At 33.7% G+C, this 6,539-nt stretch overlaps 1 long non-coding RNA gene across 1 annotated transcript; it reads right to left on the bottom strand.

Annotated features, from left to right (window-relative positions):
* Window positions 1-1,381: 1,381 nt before the first annotated feature.
* LOC145584463 (uncharacterized) lies at window positions 1,382-5,297 on the bottom strand. Its single transcript, XR_014100358.1, has 3 exons — window positions 3,747-5,297; window positions 2,518-2,577; window positions 1,382-1,636 (listed from the first exon to the last, which is right to left on the bottom strand). It is a non-coding gene; the product is annotated as an uncharacterized LOC145584463 (long non-coding RNA).
* Between the last annotated feature and the right edge of the window lie 1,242 nt (window positions 5,298-6,539).

Raw genomic sequence — 6,539 nt, 5'->3', positions numbered from 1 at the left:
TAGTTTTGTTTTTTTTTTTTGGTTTTTAAGTTTAGTTAATTTAATTGTTTTAGTTTAGTTTTTATTTCTTTTTAGTTTCTTTCTTTTATTTTAATTTTATTTTATCTTAGCTTGTATTATAAATACCCTCTTTGGGTTATTTTCTAAAGACAATCAATCAACATTTTATTTTAGATAGATTAGATTAGTTTAGTCTTTATTTTTCTCTCTCTAAGGGTTAGTTTAGGAGTAGTGTAGAGAGAGAAAGCTTGGATTTCCATGGAGTTTTTGAGAGGTTGAAGAAGCAACTTTGTGGAACTTCTTCTCATCTATTCAATGAGCACTTTCTAACTTTCTCTCATCTTTATTTCTTGCTTAATTCTTAGTTTTTTGCTTTTTGTTTATTGATTTGAGTAGATTAATTAGTTTATTTATTTAATCTTGTTTTTATTGTTATTTTACCTTGTTTTCCATGTCTTTCTTCATTATGTTAGCTTAGATTTTGTTCTAGGGAAATGGATGAAGGTTATGTTAATAAATTGAATGATTGATTGTGATTAGTATGGAATTGTTTCTTGATTATTGTGTATGGATGATGCTTTTATGGATTAGAATCTTTCTAGCTAATTGATTCTATGTTCTTAATTGTGCTTTCAATCGATTGTGCGAGAGTGAGTTGGTTGAGAGCCCTAATTTCTTCCATACCTTTGCTAGGCTAGTTGCACGAGAGTGAATTATTTTAGTAGGATAATTAACATGCTTAATTGTGCGAGAGTGAGTTAAATGTGTTGATTTTTCCTAATCAAGGTCATTTTCATCTAATTGTATGATGTTATTGAATGTATTGATGTAATTGGATTCCACTTTCCCTAGTTTTAGTTATTTGTTCTTAGTTGTGTTTAGTTGAATCTCTCTCTATCTCACAAGCTTTCCTAGTAGTCTAGTTAGCACAAATTGATACACTTAGTCCTTTTGGGTTCGACCCTTTACTTGCCACTAACTAGTTTAGTGTAAGTTTAGGTATTATAAATTTCTAATTTGGTTAGGGTTAGTAGTATCAACGACCTATTTAATCCCGATCAGGGGAGGAAATGGGCCGGAATCTTGGGGTGGGGATGGGAAAGGGGGTTGGAATGTGGTGGTTTCCTGTGAGGTGAGTGGTTGGGAAGAAGTTTTTTTTTTCCTTTTAAACCAATAGAAATGCTACATATGTAATTAATTAAAAAAAAAGGTCATCTTGGGACTTTTGGAAGAAAAATGACCTAACTAAAAATCTCAACTAAGCTTTATTATCTAATAATAACAATCATGGGATCAGTTTGCCACTTATAGTCTCAACTAATCATCAATCTGATATAACAGGTTTCTTTGACATGTTGTAACACCCCCAAAATTTGAAATCTTTTTAATAATAACTAAAATCACATTCTTATTTAAAATCGTCATTCAAACTCTGGAAGTGTTACTAAGAGGCATAGGATAGTTCGATAAAAACAAACATTAAACTATTATACCATAGCTAGGTGGTCTAAAACAAGTATAACTTATTACAATCCAAACTTAACATAACTTAAACCAAAAGTATATTAAATGACGACAAGGTCAAATAGTCTTATTCTATGATACGTCCTCACTCGAACCAACCCGTCTTACCAACCTGCAAAAGTAAATAGGAAACACAAGGAGAAACTCCAAAATCAGATAAACTGAGTAATCACGACTCCATCCCGTAAAATAAATAATTTTGTTTTGAAAACATATTTTTTTTTACGTGAAACAATAAAATAAGTTAATATAATCAAGTTAAGCACTCGCACAGGTAACAAATGACATAACCACACAAGTTTACTTACAACATATATTTAAGAAAGGGAAAGAGAACGCTAGTAGGCCGGGACTAATCCCAAGTAACCACCTACTTACAAGGGTTACGCATCACCCTGTATTGACCAAGTATATGTCAACAAAATGTCCCTAGTGTGCACACCCCTCATTAATCTAATGGGTAACCGCAATTTACCGCGCACCAAAAGTATTAGGAGGTAGACTCATGAAAGATAATAGATAGAAAAATGTAGTACCAAACTTACTAGAAGCCTATTGGGTATCCACATATGTGCACCAATAGAACAACATCTAGTAGGGCAACCTGTTCTTCACCCTTTTGGGGGTTTCATTCCCTTCTTAAAATTATTATAATTTTTAAATTCTTTGCAATTAAACACTTAGTCATAAAATTCGCGTACATATAATCTAAGATTATACTTATAAAAATGATAGTACCCAAGTCACTTTTTAAAAGAAATAAAGTATCATAGTACATTGTATAAATTCGTCATATCAAAACATCATATTCAAAACAACATATCCAAAGTATCAATACTAAAGATAAATCAATATTATCATATACGTAGATACTAGTAGTAATAAAAGTAATATCATCCATATTCATAATTTCATATAACACGTCTACCACATAATGGCATCAAAACGGTTTCCTAACGGGATTCTATGTTCTTGATGGACATCAAAAATTACCTTGATAGCGCGTAATTTTGTCCTACTAATTTCCTGAGCGATCTCCTATGTAGCCTCCGTCTATAAATAAGCGGATAAAAAAAATAAATATATCTAGGTTTGTGCATATATCATACATGTATATAAACTGTACCCTTGTATCTAACAAAGCTAAGAATGGCAAGATTAATAAAATAGATAATAAAAAAAAAAAAGAAAAATCAAGTTAAAACCAAAATTGCAAAAATCCGATTTTGTAAAACCACCAAATATCATAGAATAGGAAAAGAAACACTTGCTTTCTTAAAAAAAAAAAAAAAAAAAAAACCCATCCTTTTCTTCTGTTAAGTTCTCACGAACTACAGAGATGAAAACCCTTTTTTTTTTTTTAAATAAGAAATCTCATAATCCCATAAGATTAAAACACAATTACAAGGAGGAAAAATGAACTTGAGAGCAAGAATGTGGAAGATAGCCGGTATGATTAGTCGATATATTGGGAATGACAACCGTGCTTGCGTCGGTAACGATGGTGACGATCATGGTAATTAAAGGATAAGAACAAGATAATCAAATACTATAGCAAGGAAAATATATCAGAACTCACCAATAAGTGTATAATTTTGAGAAGAGGGTGGTTCATGAAAAATTGGTGGATGGTGAGTTTATATACTTGTAGGGAGGGAGAATGAAAGGTTAGGGATGATAAAAGGACAATTAGACATTCAATTAGGATGAACAACTGATATGTATTGAAATTTCATTGATGGGGAAGATGAGGAGTTTTAATTAACCCATGGTATACATGAACCGGTGAACATGCCCAATTTCTCGTCTCCATTATTCTTTTTTTTTTTTTTTAAAGATTAATAAAATAAAAGATATAATATTAATAAAATCAGTTTAATTAAGATACTAAAATCATTTCATCCTTATCAAAACTGTTTGTCATACTATTAGAAATATTTGCATCGTACCAAAATTTTCTTTTCCAAACTTAGAAAACAAAATAATATTTTAAATCGGAAAATTCCCCCTTTAAGAAAATAATAACTATACATAAATTTTACGGGTATTACATGTACTCCCCCTTAAAACAAAGTTCGTCCTTGAACTCTATTGTTATTTAATAACTTTAACTAGAACTCAAACAATAACGTGGGTAAAACGTTAGTTAAAAGAAAATAGGATGTTAGTGTCGCATACTACCCCCCTCAAAGAAAAAGTTTCGTCCTCGAAACTTGACATACCTCATGAAATAGCTCAGGGTAACGCTTTCTCATGTCATCCTCAGCTTCCCAAGTTGCCTCCTCGGAAACTTGATTTGACCATAGGACCTTAACTAGCTTCACCACTTTGTTTCGGGTACCTCTTGTCTTAGTGTCAAGGATTTTAATAGGACGCTCTTCAAAGGATAAGGTCTCATCTAACTCTATTGATTCAGGTTGAATAACATGGGTAGGGTCATGGACATATTTTCGGAGTTGGGATACATGAAAAACGTTATGGACATTTGATAACTCCATAGGTAACGCTAATCGATAGGCCACCTCTCCAACTCGGGTATTACACACATGGCATCACGTGAGTAGTTCATTAGAAATACTAAAAAAATTGAAATTTTTTTAAAAAAAAAACTTACCTCCCTACCAAGCACCCTCCTCTCCCTATAATCTAAGCTGGAATATGCCAAAAATCTTCCCCTTCCTCTTCCACCACACCGAAAACAACCCCCTTCATCAGCCCCACCCCCAAAATTTCCCACTTCCTTCCTACTGCACCTTTGAAACTTCCTTTAACCCACCCCTCTGCCCTTCGTGAAACCACTGTCCTCCCACCTTGTCTAGTCACAAAACTACCCCCTCGCACCTTGCTCCCTCGCAAAACCACCCCCTTTCTCGCCCCTTTCCCTTGTAAAACTCTTTCCCCGCCCGAAACCCCTTCACAGCCGCCGGTAAGGAGAGAAAGAAAATTCTCATCAAAATCGGGGGTAAGGAAATGTATGGGGATGAATTCAAGGGTGGGGGAAGGGGATGGGGCAAGAATCGGGGGAAGAAGAAGGCAAAGGATCGAATATTGAAGGGTGGGGGAAGGGAAGGGGGGTCAGGATGTGATGGTTTCTAACGAGTAGGGTTTTTGGGAAAAGATTTTTTTTTCTTATTTTTCTAGATCAATAAAAATGTAACATATTTAATTAAAAAAAAGTAACCTTCTTATCATGTTACCGGTCGTCTGGGACATTTGGAACCAAACTAATTGATGAGTCTATTTTATACATATTTATTTTCCGTCCCACGGTCATATTTGTGTTTATTTGAGCTTTACGAAGCTATTTTGTAGGATTGGTATTAATTTGTTGGAATTTGCAAATTTATGATGATTCCTGAGTATTTAAAGCTCAAGATCGTGATAGATAAATATAATTTGGTGATTAAGGGCTTGATATGTGAAGATGTTCAAGATTCCAAATTACTAACATGGACCAACCAAGATAGAAGATTCTGAGCAAAGTTAGAAGCTCAATCATGTCCACGATCTAGAGCCAGACCATGAGCTTACTCGAAGCAATCGGGCCTCAGATGAAGAATACTACAACTGGACGCAACTTTTATTTTTTCCTTGGGCCTTACTGTAGTTGTTCAACTAAAGTCGGTTTCCCAATTTTACGAGCCTTACTATTACTCCATTCCACGCAGCTATATATGGGAGGAGTATTAGTTTTTAGATTTACGTAAGTAGTAAGAGTATTAAGTGTTTTACTTTCTTTAGTCATAATTTTGATTATGGATTTTCCGTAACTTGCTTTCAGTTTGAATTTAATTTTGCTGAGGATATTAGTTTATGTTGGATTATTAGAGAATAAACCTTATTTCAGATTATTAGAAATAAACCACACATTGTTGGGATTATTAAAAGGTATTTATATACACTTTAAAATCCCCAAGACCCAACTATAGACAATTTACATCTAATAGCATTAACTAAGGCTTATTATCTAATAATCTTAATTATTTTGCCACTAGTAGTCTCAACTAGTCATCAATCTGATATAATAGGTTTCTTTGACACATGGCCATGTGAGTGGTTAAAAAAAACTTAAAAAACTCAAAATTAAAAAACTGGAGAAAAAAACCCTATCCTCCCAACCTGAGGTAGAGCTAGGTGGGGACAAAGAGGGACAAATGTCACCCCACTTTTTTTTTTTTCTTTTTAAAAGAAGAATTAGTTTATGTACATAATTTTGTGGATAATAATTGATATTAATCCTAACGGTGCACTGGTCAAACATCACTTGTAATAGCTTATGAATGGGGGATCAAACATCACTTGTCGCCCACTTGGTATTTGAGATCAACAATTAATCAAGCTACGGGAATAAAGAAATTATGACAAGTACTACATGAAATTAGTTGTATTATGGAAATTTTAACTTTTCCTACCTCCAAATAACCACTTAATGGCTTTGCCTTTAACCACCTCCATATTTTAAAGTTTTATATTACCACAAAAAAAAAAAAAAAAAAAAAAGTTAGTTTTTACCACCAATCACCCTCAACTAACGGATTCTATCCAAAATTTTGTTAGCAAGGCCTACCATGTACACGTGTCACCATATTATTGGGTAATTTTTTTTAAAAAATTGAAAATAATTATAAAAAAAACAAAAAAATTAGTAACCGCTGGACTGACTCCTTGCCACCACTCTTAAAACCTTAGCCACCACCAATCGAAGCCCCTCCCTAGCCCACACCAAATTCTTACCCCTTCCTAGCCCCACATGAAATTCTGACCAACTGAGGGGAGGGGGTTGCTTTCGTTCCCGGCTCATTGCCATGAAAGATTAAGGAGATGAAGAGAAAATGTCAAAAAGGTGGACCCTACCAACGAATTCATGGACGAAATTCGTTAATTGGTGGTGAAATCAAAATTTTGAAGCAAATTATCACTTACTTAATTAGTCTCGTCTAACGTGGAACACAATGTTAAGCAAATAAAAAAAGCCACCTACCTCCCTTTATTCACACATCAAATTAAAGAAAGAA

The sequence above is a fragment of the Chenopodium album genome, chromosome 2 (genome assembly GCF_948465745.1).
Source record: "Chenopodium album chromosome 2, dcCheAlbu1.1, whole genome shotgun sequence".
NCBI classification, from domain to species: domain Eukaryota; kingdom Viridiplantae; phylum Streptophyta; class Magnoliopsida; order Caryophyllales; family Amaranthaceae; genus Chenopodium; species Chenopodium album.
This window is presented reverse-complemented; position numbering and strand designations above follow the sequence as displayed.